Consider the following 22,515-nt stretch of genomic DNA (forward strand, 5'->3'; position numbering starts at 1 on the left):
GCTCTAGAACAAAAAGAAGCAAATACATCCAGGAGGAGTAGAAGGCAGGAAATAATCAAACTCAGAGCTGAAATCAACCAAGTAGAAACAAAAAGGACCATAGAAAGAATCAACAGAACCAAAAGTTGGTTCTTTGAGAAAATCAATAAGATAGATAAACCCTTAGCCAGACTAACGAGAGGACACAGAGAGTGCGTCCAAATTAACAGAATCAGAAATGAAAAGGGAGACATAACTACAGATTCAGAGGAAATTCAAAAAATCATCAGATCTTACTATAAAAACCTATATTCAACAAAACTTGAAAATCTTCAGGAAATGGACAATTTCCTAGACAGATACCAGGTATCGAAGTTAAATCAGGAACAGATAAACCAGTTAAACAACCCCATAACTCCTAAGGAAATAGAAGCAGTCATTAAAGGTCTCCCAACCAAAAAGAGCCCAGGTCCAGACGGGTTTAGTGCAGAATTCTATCAAACCTTCATAGAAGACCTCATACCAATATTATCCAAACTATTCCACAAAATTGAAACAGATGGAGCACTACCGAATTCCTTCTACGAAGCCACAATTACTCTTATACCTAAACCACACAAAGACACAACAAAGAAAGAGAACTTCAGACCAATTTCCCTTATGAATATCGACGCAAAAATACTCAATAAAATTCTGGCAAACGAATTCAAGAGCACATCAAAACAATCATCCACCATGATCAAGTAGGCTTCATCCCAGGCATGCAGGGATGGTTTAATATACGGAAAACCATCAACGTGATCCATTATATAAACAAACTGAAAGAACAGAACCACATGATCATTTCATTAGATGCTGAGAAAGCATTTGACAAAATTCAACACCCCTTCATGATCAAAGTCCTGGAAAGAATAGGAATTCAAGGCCCATACCTAAACATAGTAAAAGCCATATACAGCAAACCAGTTGCTAACATTAAACTAAATGGAGAGAAACTTGAAGCAATCCCACTAAAATCAGGGACTAGACAAGGCTGCCCACTCTCTCCCTACTTATTCAATGTAGTTCTTGAAATTCTAGCCAGAGCAATCAGACAACAAAAGGAGATCAAGGGGATACAGATCGGAAAAGAAGAGGTCAAAATATCACTGTTTGCAGATGACATGATAGTATATTTAAGTGATCCCAAAAGTTCCACCAGAGAACTACTAAAGCTGATAAACAACTTCAGCAAAGTGGCTGGGTATAAAATTAACTCAAATAAATCAGTTGCCTTCCTCTATACAAAAGAGAAATAAGCCGAGAAAGAAATTAGGGAAACGACACCCTTCATAATAGACCCAAATAATATAAAGTACCTCTGTGTGACTTTAACCAAGCAAGTAAAAGATCTGTACAATAAGAACTTCAAGACACTGAGGAAAGAAATTGAAGAAGACCTCAGAAGATGGAAAGATCTCCCATGCTCATGGATTGGCAGGATTAATATAGTAAAAATGGCCATTTTACCAAAAGCAATCTACAGATTCAATGCAATCCCCATCAAAATACCAATCCAATTCTTCAAAGAGTTAGACAGAACAATTTGCAAATTCATCTGGAATAACAAAAAACCCAGGATAGCTAAAGCTATCCTCAACAATAAAAGGACTTCAGGGAGAATCACTATCCCTGAACTCAAGCAGTATTACAGAGCAATAGTGATAAAAACTGCATGGTATTGGTACAGAGACAGACAGATAGACCAATGGAATAGAATTGAAGACCCAGAAATGAACCCACACACCTATGGTCACTTGATTTTTGACAAAGGAGCCAAAACCATCCAATGGAAAAAAGATAGCATTTTCAGCAAATGGTGCTGGTTCAACTGGAGGGCAACATGTAGAAGAATGCAGATTGATCCATGCTTATCACCCTGTACAAAGCTTAAGTCCAAGTGGATCAAGGACCTCCACATCAAACCAGACACACTCAAACTAATAGAAGAAAAACTAGGGAAGCATCTGGAACACATGGGCACTGGAAAAAATTTCCTGAACAAAACACCAATGGCTTATGCTCTAAGATCAAGAATCGACAAATGGGATCTCATAAAACTGCAAAGCTTCTGTAAGGCAAAGGACACTGTGGTTAGGACAAAACGGCAACCAACAGATTGGGAAAAGATCTTTACCAATCCTACAACAGATAGAGGCCTTATATCCAAAATATACAAAGAACTCAAGAAGTTAGACCGCAGGGAAACAAATAACCCTATTAAAAAATGGGGTTCAGAGCTAAACAAAGAATTCACAGCTGAGGAATGCCGAATGGCTGAGAAACACCTAAAGAAATGTTCGACATCTTTAGTCATAAGGGAAATGCAAATCAAAACAACCCTGAGATTTCACCTCACACCAGTGAGAATGGCTAAGATCAAAAACTCAGGTGACAGCAGATGCTGGCGAGGATGTGGAGAAAGAGGAACACTCCTCCATTGTTGGTGGGATTGCAGACTGGTACAACCATTCTGGAAATCAGTCTGGAGGTTTTTCAGAAAATTGGACATTGAACTGCCTGAGGATCCAGCTATACCTCTCTTGGGCATATACCCAAAAGATGCCTCAACATATAAAAGAGACACGTGCTCCACTATGCTCATCGCAGCCTTATTTATAATAGCCAGAAACTGGAAAGAACCCAGATGCCCTTCAACAGAGGAATGGATACAGAAAATGTGGTACATCTACACAATGGAATATTACTCAGCTATCAAAAACAACGAGTTTATGAAATTCGTAGGCAAATGGTTGGAACTGGAAAATATCATCCTGAGTGAGCTAACCCAATCACAGAAAGACATACATGGTATGCACTCATTGATAAGTGGCTATTAGCCCAAATGCTTGAATTACCCTAGATCCCTAGAACAAATGAAACTCAAGACGGATGATCAAAATGTGAATGCTTCACTCCTTCTTTAAATGAGGAAAAAGAATACCCTTGGCAGGGAAGGGAGAGGCAAAGATTAAAACAGAGACTGAAGGAACACCCATTCAGAGCCTGCCCCACATGTGGCCCATACATATACAGCCACCCAATTAGACAAGATGAATGAAGCAAAGAAGTGCAGACCGACAGGAGCCGGATGTAGATCGCTCCTGAGAGACACAGCCAGAATACAGCAAATACAGAGGCGAATGCCAGCAGCAAACCACTGAACTGAGAATAGGTCCCCCGTTGAAGGAATCAGAGAAAGAACTGGAAGAGCTTGAAGGGGCTCGAGACCCCAAAAGTACAACAATGCCAAGCAACCAGAGCTTCCAGGGACTAAGCCACTACCTAAAGACTATACATGGACTGACCCTGGACTCTGACCCCATAGGTAGCAATGAATATCCTAGTAAGAGCACCAGTGGAAGGGGAAGCCCTGGGTCCTGCTAAGACTGAACCCCCAGTGAACTAGACTATGGGGGGAGGGCGGCAATGGGGGGAGGGTTGGGAGGGGAACACCCATAAGGAAGGGGAGGGGGGAGGGGGATGTTTGCCCGGAAACCGGGAAAGGGAATAACACTTGAAATGTATATAAGAAATACTCAAGTTAATAAAAAAAAAAACAGAAAACAAAAAACATACAACAACAAAAAACAAAGACAGAAACAAAAAAATATGTAATAAAAAACTCTCAAATGAACAAGTCCCAATACACAAATATAGTGATCAAGAAAAAACAAGGCAGTATGACCTGTCTAGAATAAAAAGAACTCACTACGTTTGAGTTACATGAAATTCCAGATGGAAAATTCAAAAGTATAATTATAAGAATGCTTAATGAAATTAAAGACAATACAAATGAACTTTGAAATGAATTTAAAAAATAATAAAACTGAATGAAATAAGAAAGACAATATGGGCCAGGCAGTAGTGTCATGCGACTTCGATCCCAACACTCAGGAGGCAGAGACAAGCAGATCTCTGTAAGTTGTATGCCAGCCTGGTCTACAGAATAAGTTCTAGATCAGCCAGGGCTACACAATGAAACCCTGTCTCAAAAACAAACAAACCAAAAAATTAAAAACCAGAGAGAGAGAAACTTAATAAGGTTATAGAAATAATTAAAAAATCAAATTGAGATTTTGAAAATGAACTAAAACCGATAATGTTTGGGTGTGTATATATTTCCTGTAAAATGAAATAATCATTTACATATTAGATCAAAGTATATTATTAGCATACCATAAAATCCTACAGGACCACAATTGTGGAGAGATCTAACAGGACTTTAAAGGAAATGCTCATTAAACTAAAGAGGGGTATAAGGTCTCCCAGAGATAGATTGAATAATGCTTTATTTTTTATAATGTTTTAAATGTCAACGAGACAGGTAGCACAGCTGTTGAAAAACTGTATTTTTAAAAGAACTGCTGAACTAAATCTATATATTTTATTAGGTTATTAAACTATATTTATATGTAATTAATATATTTTCATATATAATTATATACTATATATATTATATATCTATATTTAGCATATATTTAAATATATTTGTATATAAGTAACATATAAATTAAACTATCTATTTTTAAGGATATGTTAACTTCAGAATGCAAGTCAGAAAATGTGTTGCATTTGGGAGAGATTATGTCTTTGTTTCAATGGGAAATAAAGCTGTGGATTGTTCAAAATTAATAAAGATTAAATTTGACTCGGAGAGACCTCCTGAAAATCTTGACTGTGGACATGAAGTAAGAAGCCAAGCAGAACAACAAAACAGGTAACATGAATGCTGATCCTTCTACGAGGGAGCAGCTCTGAGACTGGCTGAGACATGTCTCTCTACAGTCAATATATCTAGTTGGCTGCAGAGTCTTCGAAACGTATTATTATTACATGCCACCTTTCGTATGACATGGATGGAGATTTAGAGCACAGTTTTGCTGTATAATCCAAATGGACTTACGTAAGTTTGATGCCTTTCACCTGCTCAAATGAAGAGCAGAGAATCATCTTTGGCTGATTTCTGCACACTGCACATTCCATACATGTGTTAATGCATATATGTATATTACCTTAAAAGTTTTATGTGTTTTCAGACACAACAGGACCAAACACCAATGAAGACAAGACAAGTAGCCTAGGAGATCCAGCCTCACAGACTGCCTCCGGAACTGTTTCCTCAAAAATCTGGATCCAGGACAACTTCAAAGTGCTAGCTCAGTCGGTCCAGCGTCAAAAACTGTTTCAGCCAGAACTTCAGCTAAGGCCCAAACTTTCCCATCACACAGAGACTGAACAGCAAATGCTGATAGCTCTCCCGGGATTTGACCAATATCCCAATTTTCTTAGGGCCCCCAAGGATGCCTTCACCCCCAGACAGCAGGATGAAAATTTAAGAGAACAATGCCCCTATTCTTTTTTTTTTTGGTTCTTTTTTTCGGAGCTGGGGACCGAACCCAGGGCCTTGCGCTTCCTAGGTGAGCGCTCTACCACTGAGCTAAATCCCCAGCCCCCAATGCCCCTATTCTTGAGAGGTGGGTTGGTGGTTTTTGTTTTTTCAATGGATGATAGACATTTGTCATTGTCTAAGAAGAATTGGTCACAGGTTGTTAATGGTCTTGGTCAGGGAGGAAACAAAATAAAAGAGATTAGGAGGAAAGGGGAAAAGAGTAAAGGAGACTTGGGATCTCTTTCTCTTTCTCTCTCCTGTATCCTTCTTTCTCTAATATCTAGTGTTTAGGGGAAGAGTAGAGAAAGGGGATGACAAGAAAAAAGGGAAGATATAGAAATGATAGAATAAAAGGGTAGATCATTGAGTCTACTTTTAGCCTTGAAAGCAGCAACGAGACAAATATTTTCACATTAGTATGGATGTTTGTATAGTAATAGAAAATCAACATTATTTTTGTTACAACATTCTGTATATATGTTTCAAACTCTTGTTTAAGATACTGTACCTATGCACCTCATTTAAAAATGTAACGTTCTAGTCCTTGAAAGCTACTATTGCAACTGTTTTCAGGACAACTAAGAAATGTAAGTTAGTAGTCAGTCAATCAAACTTGTGGTCATGACAGACATTAGTTTAGTTAACTACAGAAATAAGCTTTATTTATCTGTAAATGTTTTCCAAGTTAAACAAATAGTAAAGAGCTAGAAACAAGCAACAGTTACCTATTCAGATGTACTTTAGGTTGATAGAAGGTCTTCAAATACTTCAGAGATCTACAGACAATAACATTTAAGATATTTTATTAACATAAGGCTTTTTATGACCGTGAAACATGTCTGCCCCTGGCAGCACCCCCACTCTATTTGTAAGAAGTTGATGGACATCAAAGAACCTCCATGTGAAGTTTGCTCCTGTGTGGCAAATCTGCCACCAGGCAAAGGACTGCCCTTGCTTCAATTGCTGACACTGTGCATAGTTCGAATATGGACAGGCAGTACACAGAGGAAGTCACTTGACCAACTTTATAGAGTCAAGGTAGGCCAGTCCTTCATAATTCCTGCCTCACAAGTAAGTCTGTCAGATATTCTATGCCAGAAGGCTGAAGATGGATATTGCAGAGGAACCTTGGGGGACTGTCCAGTCTGCCATCAGTCTCTGTCATTACTGTAGTTTTGTAAGCTGTTTGCTGTGTACTTCATGTTTACTCAGCTAATATTTATCCATCTTAGGTCTCTGATGAGGTTAAAGACTAGTTAGTTACAGTCTCACTTATAAGCTTAAGTTGTCTATGATTTAAGAAAATGTTTTAAGGTCTGAGAAGATGTTTTTAGGTTGATAAGTGCAAGTTATGATAGAAAATGACAGAGCATTGAACTCGCCAGGGTAGGATAGATAGTAGAGGGTTTTCTCTAATGTTGTCAAATACCCAATGAACTGGATGTTGTGAATGCAATTCTTACCTGATAGTTCTTATAATTGTTCTTATTATATATAGTTTACCGATGTTAAGAGAATGAGCCTTTTATTGGACTAAAAGGGGATGATGGGAGAATCTCTTGTGCACCGTGTAAAAACTGTCTTTGTATTACTGAAATGATGATTTCAGTACCAGCAGAGATTTGAGTACAGGTCCGACTTTGTTTCTTTGTGAAGCATCACCTGCTCAGTGTTTTGTAAACATCTTCTCCACTACCTTTTAATTGTTTAATAGAGAGCTGAACTGCCTATAGCAGAGCAGGAGAGGATAGGCGAACTTCCTGGCAGAGATAGGAACTCTGGGAAAGAGAAAGGTGTTCACCAGCCAGGTGCAGAAGAAGAAACGGGTGCCCATATCGAGAAAAAAAGTATCTAACGGGCCATGTGGCAGAACTTACATTAGAGTATATGAGTTACTTAAGTTATATGAGGTAGCTGGGAAACAGCCTAAACTAAGGCCTGAGCTCTAATAAATAATAATTGTCTCTGTATCATTATTGGGTGGTTTGCAGGTCGGAGACAAGTCTGGGGATAGGTAAGCTTTCGGGGTTCAAAACCCCAAGCCAGGTCTCACCTTTCTTTCTCTCTGCCCCATGCTTGTGGATGACATATAAGCTGCTGCACCAGTGCCATACCTGGCTGCCTCCTGCCATGCTTTCCAACATGACAGGCATGGACTAACCTACTGAAACTGTCATCAAGCCCCGATAAACTCTTCTATCTGTAAGTTGCCTTGGTCATGGTGTATCTTCACAGCAATAGAAAGTAACTAAGACAGTAATGCTAAATCTGAGTGCGGATGGGGTCTGGAGCCTTGACTAGGGGTAGCAAGGGAATGAAGAAAGGAAAGATACCCAGATATATGTACTGACAGGCTGGGCTCAGTAGGGTTGTGCTCTCACTCTGACAGCCATACCTACTGCTGCTGTACCTGGGAACCTCAGCAAGTTCCACAGGGGGTGGAGTTGGTGTTGTGTGGGAGTGTAGTTCCAAGTTTGACACATTCTCTGCTGGTTCAGCGGTTAAGAGCACTGGCTGCTTGTCCAGAGGACCCAGCTTCAATGCTCAGCATTCACATGGCAGCTCAGAACTGTCTGAGACTCAAAGACAGTTCCAGGGGATCTAACACCCACACACAGACATACATGCAGGCAAAATACCAACACACATAAAATTAAGATAAGTAATTTAGAAAAAGAAAGAACATTCTATCCTATAGGGAATTTTCTTAAGGCAGAAGGTAATCCACTCAAGATAGCTCCAGGAAGCCCCTGAAACTGACAGGATTCACTAAGCCCTTCCTCCCAAACAAATGCAATAAAGGTTATGGAGAGTCACTCTCAGACAAGCCCAGCTGCAAAGAAGACTCTGAGAGCTGACCAGCTATCTGGAAGAAGCAGAAACCAGCCCAGCAACTTTGAAGAGGTTTGGATCAACAGTGTCACTTACAAATGACATTCTCCAGCCTGTCGACATGCCTGCTGGCTGTGTAGTGCACTACAGGTTCCAGCTTTTGTGAGCTGTCACTCATGTTGATGCAGCTGTCCTTGAGTCATTTCTTCTCTAGTAGTAATCCATCACCTGTATGCCTGGAAGTAACTTCAATAAACCTCATTGGCTCACCAAGTTGGACTTTGGTGGTATTGGTCCTTTGACCTGTGTAGACTCCCTGTCTGGGAGGAGTTGATGTATGTTGTATCTTCCCAGGAAAAGTCCATCACATAACATTTGGCTAGTCTTCCTCAGATTTCTGTTGGTCATTAGCGTCAGACTGTAAAGATTCTGAAGGAATAAACTGCCATTGCTAGTTTTGGTATTTACTGGTCCATCTTTACTTTACTCAGGACTTCCTCTACTCTTTCACCTAAGTAGCCTCCTGTCTATTAATTCGATTTGAATTATTAATACCATCCTGTAGACTCCTACATAGCTTCTGTAAGAATTGCTGGAGCTGGGGTTCTGTTTGGCTAGGTGATGAAAGGCTCTGTGAATGTCTTCATTTGTTTTCTACTGTTCTGAGAGGAAAGGCTTTACTTGGCTTTCCTGTCATAGTCCATTGAGGGAAGTGAAGGAGGAACTGGGTGTCAGGAACTGAACCAGAGACTGTGAAATAACTCTACTGACTGACTTGCTCCTCCTGGCTTGCTCAGTTTGCTTTCTCACAGTGCCCAGGACCACCTGTCTAGGGATGGAACCATCAGAATGGCTGGGCCTCCCCCATCAATCATTAATTAAGAAAATGTCCCCTCGGACTTGCTTACAGGCAATTTGATAGAGGCATTTTCTCATTAAGGTTCCCTCTTTTCAGATGACCCTAGCTTGTGTCAGGTTGATCAAAGAATAAATAACCAGGACAAAGCCCTCTAAGCCAAATGTATAGTCTGGGATTACAGACAATGGGTTGATACAGGGTAACTTAAGAGTTGATACAGCTGATATCTGACATTGCAGATTACTGACACTTCCAAAGCTGTCTTCTTTACACTGCTGGTTTTGACAAAGCAGGTTTGTTTGGTTTCTATAGTACAATTTATGCCCAGTTCTGCAGGATTGCAAGTAACTTTTAAAACATTCTGATTACTTTTGGGTAATTAGGTTCATATGCATTTACTAGATCACTGGTTATAATGAGAAAAGTCTGCTACATTGACCTTCGTCTCTTGGAGAATTCAATCAAAGGTGGATCAGAAATAATATTTAACCCATTTAAACTTGTCTATGCCTCTCACACATGGTTAGCCACCTCTCCTTCAGTCCCAGCCCGCTTCTTCTTTAGTGTCTCCTCAGCTTCTCTCCCTCAGAAACTTGCTTGGATCTTTTCTTCGCAGACTCTCCCTACGGGCTCCTTTTGTACTCTCACTGTTTCCCAGAATCCTCTGTCTTCTTGCCAGTGTCCCACCTCCTATTTCCTGCCTCAGCTCAATGGCCATAGGCATTTTTAGTGACAGGTGATACTTAGATTCTTTCTACAGCATATAATCAATTATATAATTCAGATTGCTTGCAGGATAGTTAAAGGCCAGTATTGAAACTTAGTCCCTAGGCTATGGTCCTGTAGAAGTGGAGGAAGTGGAAGCCTGTGTTTTGTATTTTGCTGTACCAAGGAATCAACATGTTACATTTGTATTATTATTATGGTTTAGTGTTTGTTGATTTTTATCCTCTTGTTACGAATATGTAGAGAGGCTATAAGGATTATACATTTAAATAAGTTTAACATCTCATATTTTGTAATAAACCTAAGGTGGTTAAAACACTGATATGTATCTACTGTAAATAAAATTACATAAGTTACTTAATAAAGATTTATTTTTGTTTAGTTGGGGAAGGCAAACTGGTGTGGGAGTTGGGTATGATGGTGAATGCCTGTAATTTCATCACTTGAGAGATGGAGACACGATCCGGAGTTCAAGGCTAGCCTGGGTTACATTAGTTACTGTCAGACCCCAACAACAGACAAAATGTTAAAATTCTTGGCAGTAAGGAGGGTCGTCAGGAGTGGAGAAGGGTAGGTCGTTTGGAGTTAGTTGTCTCCCTAAGTTCAGCAATACCATATTACTTAACCTTTCCCTCTTTTTCTTGGGGTCAAGGAAGGGCAAATTCAAGTCATGTTTTCTTTTGTCAGCCATTCCTGGGAGTGTGAACTTGTGTTTGCCGGTGCTCAGAAGGCAGATTAGATGGTAGGTAGCACTGTTATTTCAGGGGATACTTACTTGGGTCTGGAGTATATACATGCTCCTCCAGACTTGCTCCCACCATTTAACACATATAGGCGCCCCCTTCTCTGTCATGGTTGTACCTTCTGTGTCTCTTTTTAAGTTTAACCAGAGGCAGGACAGGAGGGCAATGAAAACTTGGGGAGGAAGATAAACTCCATCACTCATGGATTTACTGAGGCTTCTCACCAACACTGATGACAAGTTATAGTAAAATGAACCACCACGTTGTTCTTGCAGAAAAATCGAGGTTGGATTCCCATAACCCATGTAATCGGCTCACTTGCTGGGGGATCCAGCGCCCTTTTCGGACCTTTGCGGGCTCCAGGCACTCTCGTGGTGCACATACACACAAGTAAGCCAAACAAACGTTCATACTCAAAATAAAATGAACTTTTAAAAAAAAGTATCCTTAGTGAAATTTCCAGCTCTATACTGGCTAGTCCTGAAATTCTTTCCAGGATGATGGACCTTAGTCTCAGCAGAGGTCCCCCAAATCACGGAAAACTCGGGAGGCTGGTGAGCCAGGCGGTGTGGAGCTGAGTCTCCATCCTCTCCCAGCGGGCTTGACGGGTGGAGTCCACCAAGCAAATCCCGGCTTGCTTTGCTGCGGTGATCTGAGCAGCAGGCGGCAGGCGGCAGGCGGGGCTACGGTACGGGAGACTTGGAGAGACTTGGGGGCCGACCGGGCCTGCCTGGAGGAGCCGGTCCCAAGGCGGCCAGCGGGAGGAGGGAGGAGCGCCGGGAGGAAGAGGCCGAGCCGCGGAGCGCCGCCCCGGAGGAAGGGGAGGAGGCCGGGTGTTTCCTGGTGCATTCCCGACCCGCCCGAGTGACTCACTGGGGTAGGAAAGCTCCCGGGCCGCCCTGGACAACCGAAGGCGGCTCAGACCAGGTAAGGGCGGTCGCCTGGCCTCGGGGTCCTTGCTCTACTCGTAGTCTGGTGGGGCGAGCCTGCAGACGGTCTCTGCACAGCCTCCGGGACCGCACGGCCTCCCGGGATTGCCTTCTGGGCTCTGGAGTCTCCGGGTCTCTGCATGGCAGCTCCCGAGCCCGGGACTCCCGGCCCAGCTCGGCGGCTCCACGGCTCCCTCCCGGGAATCACATTCCAGAATCCCCGGGCCGTGGGCTCCCCAGTGCTAAATCCCTGTTCCCTCTGCGGTGCGCAACCGGCACTCCGGTGGCCCGGCCCCCGGGTCCCGAACCCCCAAACCCCCGCCCCGACTCACCCTGGATCCTTGGATCCCAGAGGATCCCAGATCTCGAGCTTCCGGCACGAGGTTTAGCTCCAAAGAGGAAGAGACAACGTTAATGCTTAGTATTTTACTGTTGAAAAGTAAGGATCGGCGGATAGTTAATGTTGCACTAAAGTGGCAAAACAAACCCGAGTCCACCATGGTTCTGCCTTCAGAGGAAAGGAAGGAGAGTGTAGTCTAGGGAAGTCGGTTCTCAAGATTCTTGGAGAGAGGCATTTTGGGCTTTGTTAAGGAAACGGGATTGTTCCGGAGCAGTAGTGCGCCGCCGCACATTCATACCGAATTTTGTACTTTAAGCCTAAAGCATCTGCGTAATTTGCAACATTTCGTGAGTGTGAGGAAAGAAGGAAGAGATTTGCAGCTGGGGATTGGTGAGGGGGCTAGGCAGAGGGAAGCATCGGGCAATCCGTGTGTTTACACGGGACAGTACAAGGGTGATCCTCGAGATTTCTCTTGGTTGTCTGCTAACCGATCGCTTAGTTGAGTCGTGTTTGAAGCACCACTGAGACCAGGGTACTCCTGCAGGTACTGTTACTGAGGTCTGTGCTTGCCAAGGTGGGGGGTATTGTTCCTAGACCCTCGCCAAGTTCATTGGTTGGAAGTTGAAGCACATTGATAAATTGCTTCAGTTGAAAGGTTCCTCTAAGAAATACAGCCACTAGACTAAGTGTTTGTGTATTTGAGGAAGTGTGCATTAAGGCTTTTTTTAGAAATAAACACTGTATATGTGTGTATGTTGTTTGTGTGTTCTTCTATGTGGGTGCTCAGGTGTGAATGTGTTTGCATGTGCGTGTAGAGGCCCAAGGCTGATTTGGAGTTTTCCACCTTATTCTTTGATACAGGGTCTCTCAGCTGAACCCAGAGTTCACTGATTGGAGTAGTCTTGCTAGCCAGTTTGCTCCGGAGATGCCCTGTCTCCGCCTTGGGAGCACTGGGACTTCAAGGAGGTTGCCATGCCCATTGACATTTCTGTGGGTTCTGGAGATCTGAACAGAACTGTACTCATGTTTGTGTGGCAGATGGCTAGCCACTGAGCCATCTCCCTGGCACGGGAGCGGATTTTTACCTTTACATATAGTCAAATTCATGCTTTGGAGTGTTGACTGCCACTGTAATTAAGGTGTAAAACCGGTTCCTATCACCCCGAGATTTTCTTTCCTGTGTCCCTTGGAGTTAGCTCGTTCCTATCTTCAACTCTTGGCAACCATTGATCTTCTCAGTGCTATTTTGCTTCCTCCACAAAGTTCTGTGGTAATCTTGGAGTCCTCATTTTAAGATGGTTCTATGCCCTCAGTGAAACATTTGGGGGTGTTGGGGAGGAGATTGCTACATTTAAGGCCATCCAAGATATTTTAACAGCCAAACATCGTTAAGTGAGAAATGTATGATAATATATGTAATATTATTTGTGTTACAAAAACGCTACTCAATGTCTGTAAGAAGTAAGGCCAATGCTTTGGAAAGTAGAGCCTTGGGAAGGTGGAGTGGCTTAGTGGGTATAGGTGGCACAAGTGGGTATAGGTGGCACACAGTGGGTGTAGGTGGCACACAGTGGGTGTAGGTGGCACACAGTGGGTGTAGGCGGCACACAGTGGGTATAGGTGGCACAAATGGGTATAGGTGGCACACAGTGGGTATAGGTGGCACACAGTGGGTGTAGGTGGCACAAGTGGGTATAGGTGGCACACAGTGGGTGTTGGTGGCGCAAGTGGGTATAGGTGGCACAAGTGGGTATAGGTGGCACACAGTGGGTATAGGTGGCACACAGTGGGTATAGGTGGCACACAGTGGATATAGGTGGCACACAGTGGGTATAGGTGGCACACAGTGGGTATAGGTGGCAGACAGGTCTGACAACCTGAATTACAACCCACAGTGGGAGAAGACTAACTCCTGAAAATTACCCTCTGATGTCCACAGGGATGTGGTAATTTGTGCCCAAATACATACCCTGCTTTCCCCCATGAACACACACCATACACAAATAATAAATAAGTAAGTACTCTTTAAAAGGAAAACATGTCATTCTGGATACAACCTGGAAGAAAGACTAAAATGCGGTTTCTTTTCTCTTTCCCTTTATCTTACCATTTCCAAAATGGCTCTTTAAATATCTACTTGACTTGTGTTTGTTGTGGCCTGCATGAGTTTGTGTGCACCAAATGCATGCAGGATTCTGTGGAGACCAGAGACAGTATGGGATCTCTTGGAGCAGGAGTTACAGGCTGTTGTGAACGTCCATGTGGGCGCTGGGAACTGAGCTCTAGGTCCTCTTGAAAAGCTTGTAATTGAAGAACCATCTCCATCCAGCACGGTTTCATTGTGTGGCCCAGACAGCCTTGAATTCATGGCCCTTCTACATTAGTCTTTTTGTGTATAGGGAGCGGAAGGGCTTGAGACTGGGTCTCATGAAGTCCTGGTGGGGCTTGAACTCCTGATTCTCCTTCCTCCACCTTCTGAGTGCTGAGATCGGAGGTGTGAACACCACCCGTCCTCTCTATTCTCAGCTCTGTGAGTGCTGACATTATAGAAATAAGATACAACCTAGCCTGAAGTAGTATTTTTAAAGGTGAGAAAATTTACAGCCTCCATCTCAATTTTTTAATAGTTGAGAACTTATACAACTGTATGCACTGAAAGTGATTCTGCTCTGACTTTAGCCTCTTTTGTTTGAATAGGAGTTTCTGTAACACCGACCGAATTCCATGTGTTACACATTTTCACTTACTGGTGCTCACCTGGGTAACAATCCTGGAGTTTCTTAAACGTTTCTATATACAGAGAATACAAAAATTCTATTGATGTATAATACAGTCATGTGTTGCCCAAACTATAGTGATAACTCTAATGTATATATACACAATTCCATCATTGCATCAGAGTTTAGACAAATCAAAAGAGGTCCAGATATTAATTACATCATACAGTTCTAGGAGTGCTGTGGTCACCGACTAAAACATTGGTAGGCAGTATACAACTGTAGTCTTTAGTGTGGGTGTGTTATAATGTATTTGTTAAGTCTTCTGGGTATTTTTCTGACACGAGTGTCTGTGCACCACATGTGCACCTGGTGCCAGAAAATGACATTGGATTCCCTGGACAGGACTCGTAGATGATTATGAGCTGCCATGTGGGTGCTCGGAATTGAACCTGGGTCCTCTGGAGTCAATGCTCTTAATTGTTGAGCCATCTCTTCAGCACCCAACATTGTGTTTTAACACTTATCTCTACTCCGGTTGATCTTGTTCCAGTTGATCTATATCCTTGAGTATGTGCTCAGGTTCATTGTTCTGAAGACGTCTCACTGTTGTATTGGTGTGAAGAGATGGCATGGCAAAGGCAACTCTTACAAAGGAAAACATTTAATTGGGGGCTTGCTTACAAGTGTCAGAGAGGTTTAGTCCATGATGATGGCGGGAACACTGTGGTAGGCGTGGCACTGGAGCATTAGCTGAGAGCTACATCCTGATGGTGGACACACACATACACACACACAGAGAGAGAGAGAGAGAGAGAGAGAGAGAGAGAGAGAGAGAGAGAGAGAGAGAGAGAGACAGACAGAGAGACAGAGAGACAGACAGAGAGAGAGACAGAGACAGAGAGACAGAGAGAGAAAGAAAGATTGAGATTGATTGATTGATTGGGTCTGGCATGGGCTTTTAAAATCTCCAAGCCCAGCCCCAGTGACACATTTCCTCCAGCATGGCAACACTTCATAGTCCTTCAAATACAGCAGTTCTCAGCCTGTACATTGAGATCCCTTCGGGGATCGAATGACCCTTTCACAAGGGTTACCTAAGACCAGTAGAAATATTTACATTAGGATTCTTAACAGTAGCAAAAATTGCAGTTAGGAAGTATAACAAAAAATAATTTTCAAGTTGGAGGTCAGTCACTACAACATGGGGAACCTTATTAAAAGGTCACAGCATTAGGAAGGTTGAGAACCACTGTTCTAATCCTTCTCAAATAGCGCCACCCCCTAATGACTGAGCATTCAAATAGATGAGCCTCTGGCGACCATTCTTATTCAAACCACCATGGAAGGGAAGTTGTGCTCACTTTCTTACTACATTCTGTGTTTGGGGCATCAGTGTCAGCCAGTGTTCCTTTTCCTGTAAAGGTACAGATCATGAACAGTCTTGGTTCTGTGGGCCTTGTTGTTTATGCATTAGAGCCCCATGGAAAATGAGTGGGTATGGCTGTCTGCCAGTAAAATTATTTACGTAAAAAGACAATATCCTGTAGTTTGCTGACTTCTCAGTTCACATATTACTTGCACATCCTCGAAATAGATGCAGCTGGATGAAAAATTGATACATGAAGTAGGAGTCCAAGATTCTACAAAAAGCCAGGTGTTGAGTTCAGCCATCAGATCTTTTAAGTGTCCAAGTTTACAAATTAGAAAAAAAGGTACAAAACACTGTCCTCCAAATGTCAGCCCCCTCAGGCATCTGTTGAATCAGTATTACAACAGGGTGCCTTCCTGACGGTAGCTAGCATCTCAGTCCATCATGCCCTTAGTGTCTCAATCATGGCTTTTGATCTGCTTCACTTAGTAGCAACTGCTAGGGATAAATTAGGGTTCTGGTCTTCTACAGTATATACAGATTTATTAGATTGGCTTATGATTTAGGAACCATATAGTTCAGTAGTAACTGTTTGCATGCTAATTTTTTATAATGTTTTACATTGAGCAACTCTGTTGAGAATTCTTTTTATAACCGTTTTATGTAACCAAGGCTCTTCTCCTTGTTGTCTGTAGCTGCATGTATTGACTGGATTGTAAGGTACCCGTACGCTTGTAATTATTATATCTCAAGGCTGGGTTGTGATTGACTTTTATCATGCCTCCTCGTCCCTACCTCTGGCTAGTCTGGTATCATTATATAGTTCAGGATGGTCTCGGACACACAGTCATCCTCTTCTCCAGCCTTCTGAATGATGAGGTGCCCAGCAAGTGTCCCTGTGCATGGCTATGTTTCCGTAATAATTTATTGTTTTTTTATTTTCAAGTCATTATTTTTTGGTCTTGCTTTTCATTTTGTATCTTTGCTATTCTCTTGACAGGATCTTACTGTGAAACTTTGGCTGCTTTGGCACTTGCTTTGTAGATCAGTCCGGCTTTGAACTCACGGAGATCCACTTGCTTCTGCTTCCTCAGTCCAAGGTTAAAGGCTTACTGCACCATGCTTGCTTGGTGTATCCTTTTCCATTCTTTTGTTTCTCTTCCTTTGTGTCTTTAGAATGTGTTTCTTTCCTGGACAGTAAGTAGTTGGCTCCTTTGGATGTTTTAAACCATTTTGTATATCTCTGCCTTTAAATGTGAACATCTTGTCTATTTACATGTAATGCAAATTAGGTAATACTATGATTTATTTTAGCTATTTTACTCTTTGTCCTGTGTATCCGGAGAACTGGACTGATGGTCACCAGTAACCTTTGTAACACAGGTGTTGTCCCGGTTGTAAACTATCTAATCTATAAGGCTTCCAGAATATTTTTAAACACATTTTTATTTGTAAGATTTATCGAGATTTTCATTAACAGCTTCTGAGTAGATGGTCCCAAAGAAACCATGTTGTCCTTCAGCTTCTGGGAAGGTGGCAAGGGGAAGGAGTGGGTGAGCCTAGCACAAACTCTTAGCTAGTTCTTCCGAAGTTCTTGCTCCCCGGCCAACTTTAATCTGACTGCTTCTTCATGCCTGTCAGTGGAGGCAGAACTGGTGGACGATGAAGTTCAGCTTCTAAGGTTTTTAGTTATGAATGAAACGGATGGACAGTGGTAGCTATAACGACCCTGAATCCAGAATGCTTGTGATTCGTATTCACATCACAGCTGTTCTCCCAGCCAAACTCATCAAGCTCTTTACTTTGCAGTCCCCAGGCTCATGGCAGGGATTTTGTTCCACAGAGAAGAAAACCCGATAGTCAGAAAGCAGTGGTTTCCATTTCTGAGTGTGATTGCTTCTCAGTCCTTGTTCTGGGGCTAGGACAGTTGGTATGAATATCAGATTTCTTCTTAAAGCCACTCAGGGAAGGAAGACTTTGGTCTGGAGAATTGTCAGTGGGAACGCAAGTTAAGGCACAGCTCCACACTGAATCCCCTTACTATTTTGGGGCTCTTGCCAAAATATCGAGACTGGCCAATATGAAAGCACAGGTTGCAATTTATTAAAAGAAAAAAAATTTAAATAGATATTTAGCTCAAGAGTAAAGAGAGGTGTGCTTAATTGCCCTTACAATAGCCACGTGAGATGTGGAGGGTTAGAATATCTGTACTGTGATCAAAATTAATAGTCTTTTTTTTTTTTTTTTTTGGTGTGATTCCCAGACAGTACCCAGGATAGGAGTGAGGCCCCTTCTGTGCTGTTTGGTTTGTCAACCTGACTCAACCTGGAGTCACCTGAGAAAGGGAGTCCCAGTGAAAGAGGATCAAGCCATGGGCAGGTCTGCAGAGGACTGTATTGATTGTCAATTGATGCTGGAGGACCTAGCCTGTTATTATGGGTGGCACCATTCCCTACACAGGGAAAATAGAGAAAGCTAACTGAGAGGAAGGAAGGGTCCATAAATTTATTGCCTCTCTCTCTCTCTCTCTCTCTCTCTCTATCTATATATATATATATATATATATATATATATATATATATATATATACACATACATACATACTGGGGTCCAACCTTGGCAGGACCAAGGGCTTTTCCTTCCATTGGTGCCCAGCAAGGCCATCCTCTGCTACAAATGCAGTTGGAGCCATGGGTCAGTCCATGTATAGTCTTTGGTTAGTGGTTTAGTCCTTGGAAGCTCTGGTTGGTTGACACTGTTGTTCATATGAGGTCTCAAGCCCCTTCAGCTCTTTCAATCCTTTCTCTAATTCCTCCAACGGGGGTCCCGTTCTCTGGTCAGTGGTTTGCTGCTAGCATTTGCCTCTGTATTTGACATGCTCTGGTTGTGTCTCTCAGAAGAGATCTATATCCAGTTTCTGTCGGCCTGCACTTCTTAGCTTCATCCACCTTATCTATATATATATATATATATATATATATATATATATATATATATATATATATATATGGACCACATGTGGGGCAGGCTCTGAATAGCCGTTCCTTCAGTTTCTGCTCTAAACGTTGCCAATCTATCCCCTTATGGATACTTTTGTTCCCCTTTTTAAGAAGGAGTGAAGCATCCGCATTTTGGTCATCCTTCTTCTTGAGTTTCATGTGGTCTGTGGATTGCATCTTGGGTGATTCTGGTATTTCTCTGTTCTTGACTGTAGATGTGATGCTTTCAGTTCTTGACTTGATTTCCCAGAAACAATAGACTGTAATCTGGAATTGTAAGCCAGATAAGCTTCTTCCCTAAGTTGGTTTTGGTCAGTGCATTTGTCCTAGCAAGATAAATGAATTTAGAGCATCTGTTGAAGGTCATGCCCATTAAGCCTGGTTTGTGGCTATTTTAATATTCTCTCTATATAAAGGAAGCCTTATCTCTATTTCCATAACCTTCACAGCAAATGTGCATTGTGCTAGAATTCTTGAGTTTCAGCTGGTAACTCTGGAGTGAGGGTCTCCGTTTTTTGTGCACCCGTAATTTAACCTGCCTTTCTGCCCTGCCTCGGAACCACAAACCCGGAGCTTTACTTGGCGCTGCCGTTGCTGCACTAAGCTGCGCTCCAGCCTAGAGCTCTTCTGTTTTAAAGCCTGGTCTTTTGTTTACCACCCACAGGCCATGCAGCAGCCTGTACAGAAGCAGGGAGCTGGAAAGCCACTTCTCCTCTTGGCTCCCTGGGTCTGCTCCCTTCAGAGATCATTGACTGAGCACACTGTACTCGAATCTCAGAGGCTGTCCAAATTCAGCTTCGTTTCTGTCCCGCACACCAGACTCCGAAGGATTTTATTCAGACCCGTTTGTGTTTTTTGTTTGCTTTGATTGCAGGAGTCGGGGGTGGTAATCAGCGCCATAGCTAGGGTTCTCCAGTAAAACAGAATAAATAGGGTATGCACGTGGGGCGGGGGAGGCAGGCAGAATCCGCGAGATCCACTTTAAGGAGTTGCTTCGCGCAGCTGTGGAGACAGGCAAGTTCAGATTTTGCAGAGCAGACTAGGCTGGAACCTCACGGAATACTTTAAAGTGCTGCGTGCAGTCTGAGACCAAAGATCACGCAGAAGCAAAATTCCCTCTTTCTTGGGTGCTGTCGGTGTTCTTTTCTCCTAAGACTTTTAGCTCATTGGATGAGATCCGTCTAAACTGGGGTAGTCTGCCTTGCTTAAAGCTGACTGACTTTAATATTTATCTCATTTAAAGATTAGCATCGCGACTATGTCTAGACTAGACTTTGACCATAAACTTCCTAGATAGTTGTCACAGGGATGATTCTTGGTTTTTTAATAACTTGTGTTTTAAAGAACTGACATCTCCTACAGAGATCGGGCCAGTGTTCCTTTTGTGGGGGTACACCGAGTTGCTTGTCTTCTGGAATCTAGCTGAGAAGAAACTGTAGTACTCATGCATGCACAAGCTATGAGAAGCTGTAAACCCCCACTTCCTGTCCCACTTTTCCCCCAGTCATCACCTCTTCCCCTTCCATAGCTCATGTGTTCTGTTGCTCTCAGCACCCTGGTCACTTCTTTAGTATTGTCCTGTGAGTCCCTTTCTAGTTACTTGTGTACTTGAGTTCTCCTTACACTTATTCTCTCCTACACACAAACACACCCACACCCCCTGCCATCCCCAAGGTTTCTCTGTGTAGCCTTGGCATTCCTGGAACTCGCTTTGTAGACCAGGCTGGCCTCGAACTCCTCAAAGATCCACCTGTCTCTTCCTCCCAAGTGCTGGCATTAAAAATGTGTTTGTGCCACCATAGTCTGCCCACACATACAGCCTTTAGAAGCTAGGATATTCGAGAGATCACGTGGTATTTGTGTTTCTGGGCCTGGGTTACCTAACTTAATCTAAGGCCTTATGCTTGCTCATAGTAACTGTGGTTGCCTGCACAAGGCCTGGACAAGATCAAGCCAGTCAACATTCTAGTACAGAGTGACGGGTTCATAAGCCTCTACTCATCACTGAGGAATTAGGGCTGGTTGGTGGGTTCTGCGGGAAAACCATTTTGCTTTAAGGGTGTGACTCCTGATATGTCCACAGTGTTTTTTTTTATTATCTTTTACTCTGTAAATGGATGCTATCTGGGCTAATTCTATCCCCTTGCTGTTGTGAAAAGAGGTGCAGTTAAAGATGGATGTGCAAGCGTCTCTCGTAGGATACAGAATACGGTAGTGGCTCTAACAGTTGGGTACTACCATCACCTGTAGAGACGGGTTCTTTCCCTCCATCCTCAATGGCATTTGTTGTCCTTTTTCAGGTTTCATTGATTTTTAATTATGCTATATACACCCGACTAGAGGTGCCTAGAGAGGCCAGAAGAAGGTGTTGGATCTCCTAGAGCTGTAGTTGTTGGTGGCTGTCAGTTGCCCAGCATAGGTGTTTGGGAATGGAACTTGGCTCTTTTGTAGGAGCAGCGTGTGTGTGTGTGTATGTGTGTGTGTGTGTGTGTGTGTGTGTGTGTGTGTGTGTGTGTGTGTTTATCCACCGAGTCATCTCTGGAGCTCCTCATTTTTTTTTCCTTGATGGTAGTCAACCTGACCGGGCTGAGATGGAATTTCAAAGTAGCTTTAATATGGCATTTTTCTTATGGGTGAAGACATTCAATTGTTTTAAACATATTTATTGACCATTTGAACTTCCTTGGAGAACTACCTCCGTTTTATTTGTCCATTTAATAGGTAGAGTTTTGGTGTGCGTTTAACTTTTTACAGTTGTGCTCCCTGGCTTCTTTTAGCTTGACTGTCAAGCTTGAACATATCCGTGGAGAGGGAGTCTTTGTCGAGGAGTTGCCTCCATTGTATTGGCCTGTGGATATGTCTACGGGACGTTTTCTTGAGCATTGACTAATGACTAATTGGTCCACTGAGGGGCCATCCCTGGGCTTTCATGGCTACGTAAGATATCAGGCTGAGTAATTGGTAGGGAACAAACCAGTAAGTGGAATTCCCCCACAGTCTCCGAGTTAGTTCCTGTCTCCAGAGTCCCACCCTGCTTGAGTCCTGCCTTGACCTCTGCTAGTGATTGGAACCTGGAACTTATGTAAACCCTTCCCTCCTAGGTTAATTTAGTTATGGTGTTTACCACGGCAGTAGAAAGCATACTAGGACAACACATACATTCTAGAATATCTAAATATATATATGTATGTATAATATTGTAGGTAATAATGAGATGTAGCTAACAAAGATTTTCCTCCCATTCTGTAGGTTGACTATTCACTCTCATAATTACTTTTGTGCAGAAACCTTTTAACTTGTTAATTCTTGGAGCTGTACTTTTATCTTGACCATTTTCTCTGATTTCCATAGTTCTGTGTCCCCTCTCACTGTCTACTCTTCCCCAAGACTTTGTTTGTTTGCCCTGACTCTCCTGAAATTCAATTTGTAGACCAGGCTGGCCTCGAACTTGAGATCCGCCTGCCTCTTCCTCCCAATTGCTGGGATTAAAGGCGTGCGCCCCCACACCTGGCTAATAGTTCTGATTTTAAATTAAGGTCTTTGATCCAATTTGAACTGTTTTTTGTACAAAGGGACAATAGGGGCCTA

General features: G+C 42.7%; 2 protein-coding genes and 1 long non-coding RNA gene across 7 annotated transcripts in view; 1 reads left to right on the forward strand and 2 right to left on the reverse strand.

The window, feature by feature from the left end:
- LOC134483327 (uncharacterized) overlaps positions 1 to 6,457 on the reverse strand; it is a 32,319-nt gene extending 25,862 nt beyond the window's left edge. Inside the window, exon 1 of the long non-coding RNA XR_010060177.1 lies at positions 6,136 to 6,457. This is a non-coding gene — a long non-coding RNA (uncharacterized LOC134483327). The remainder of the gene's footprint in view (positions 1 to 6,135) is intronic.
- Nipa1 (NIPA magnesium transporter 1) overlaps positions 1 to 22,515 on the reverse strand; it is a 402,283-nt gene that overhangs the window by 227,191 nt on the left and 152,577 nt on the right. The window lies entirely within an intron of this gene.
- Positions 7,343 to 22,515, forward strand: part of Cyfip1 (cytoplasmic FMR1 interacting protein 1) — a 92,410-nt gene continuing 77,237 nt past the window's right edge. For 3 of the 5 annotated variants that reach the window (XM_063262335.1, XM_039112486.2, XM_006229288.4), the window contains exon 1: positions 7,343 to 11,497. The gene's annotated coding sequence lies outside the window, so the exon portion shown is untranslated. Of the gene's footprint in view, positions 11,498 to 16,928; positions 17,029 to 22,515 lie in introns of all 5 variants that reach the window. The other 2 variants (XM_063262343.1, NM_001107517.1) reach the window with 2 other exon arrangements.

This window comes from Rattus norvegicus, chromosome 1, assembly GCF_036323735.1.
Source record: "Rattus norvegicus strain BN/NHsdMcwi chromosome 1, GRCr8, whole genome shotgun sequence".
Lineage (NCBI taxonomy): Eukaryota > Metazoa > Chordata > Mammalia > Rodentia > Muridae > Rattus > Rattus norvegicus.